Here is a 1,443-nt window from a genome sequence, read left to right as displayed (position 1 = left end):
TTTTTTTTTTCTTTTTTAAATGTCACTTCTCCATGCTGCAAAACACTACTTCAGAATGTTTTTCTGAAGTAGTGTTTTGCAGCTTAATGCCATTTCTGCACCAACTTTTTTATTACCTCTTACAATACATTCCAGTGTCCATGCCTGGCATATTCTGTTATTAGTTATATCCTTACTTATGATGTTGCTTGCTTCCAGTTGAATAAGAATATTTATTGTTTGATTGATCCAGGGACTGAACTAAGTCATTGTTGGGGACTATAGTTACAAGTTAAAGATCTAACCTGGATAACTGAAAGAAAGCTGTTACAGATCTTGATAAAGAAAGACCACTTTACATGGTATATAGTTGAATTAACATTAAAGTAGGCTACGATATACATACAGTTTCTTCCATGGGGAAACAGAAAAATTAGACATGGTCAATCATTTGTGAGGAGAATGGAAAGAAAGTCAATAACAACATTGGAACAACTGATGGCTTAGCATGGAGATGGCTACTATAGGGAAATCCTTTATTAAGAAAGCATTAAACCTACATCCATAAAAAAATAAATAAAATGAAAGTTGGGTTTAAAGCTTCATATTTCTACTTCCACATAATTATCTTACAACAGTTGGATATATTGAATCATCATCATCATCGTTTAAAGTCTGCTTTCCATGCTGGCATAGGTTGGATGGTTTGACTGGGGACTAGTGAGCCAGATGGCTGCACCAGGCTCCAATCTGATTTGGCAGAGTTTCTACAGCTGGATGCCCTTCCTAACGCTAAGCACTCCGAGAGTGTAGTGGGTGCTTTTACATGCCACCAGCATGAGGGCCAGTCAGGCGGTACTGGCAACAGCCACGCTCAAATGGTGTTTTCCATGTACCACTGGCACAAGTGCCAGTAAGGCGACACTGGTAACGATCACACTCGAATGGTACTTTTTACGTGCCAACAGCACGGGGACCACGCAGCGGCCCTGGTCACGATCACACTTGGATGGTGTTCTTAGTGTTCCACTAGCACGGATGCCAGTCATGCGGTGCTGTCATTGAATTCGATTCCAATTTCACTTGCCTCAACAGGTCTTCACAAGCATAGTTTAGTGTCCAATGAAAGAAAGGTACGCCTAAATGGGCTGGTTACACCGGATGGGCCACAGGTTATGGTCTCACTTAGCCTGCCGGGTCTTCTCAAGCACAGCATATTTCCAAAGGTAGGAGCTCTCTGAACTTTGCCCAGGCTATTCTTATTCTAGCAGCTACACTTTCAGCGCACCCTCCTGCACTACTAACTTGGTCACCTAGATAACGGAAGCTATCAACTACAGCTAGTTTTTCTCCCTGGAATGTGACAGAAGTTGTTTCCTGCACATTTTCAGTGTTTATTGCTGCTGAACATCTGCCACATACAAAAACAAACTTCCTAGTTAGCCTTCCTTTGATATTGCTCCG

At 41.6% G+C, this 1,443-nt stretch overlaps 1 protein-coding gene across 1 annotated transcript in view; it reads left to right on the top strand.

The window, feature by feature from the left end:
• The window catches only part of LOC106881211 (cullin-3), a 121,075-nt gene that overhangs the window by 47,574 nt on the left and 72,058 nt on the right, over nucleotides 1–1,443 (top strand). The window lies entirely within an intron of this gene.

The sequence above is a fragment of the Octopus bimaculoides genome, chromosome 19 (genome assembly GCF_001194135.2).
Source record: "Octopus bimaculoides isolate UCB-OBI-ISO-001 chromosome 19, ASM119413v2, whole genome shotgun sequence".
NCBI classification, from domain to species: Eukaryota; Metazoa; Mollusca; class Cephalopoda; order Octopoda; family Octopodidae; genus Octopus; species Octopus bimaculoides.
Note: the sequence above shows the minus strand (reverse complement) of the source record. Positions and strands in the feature narration are given on the sequence as shown.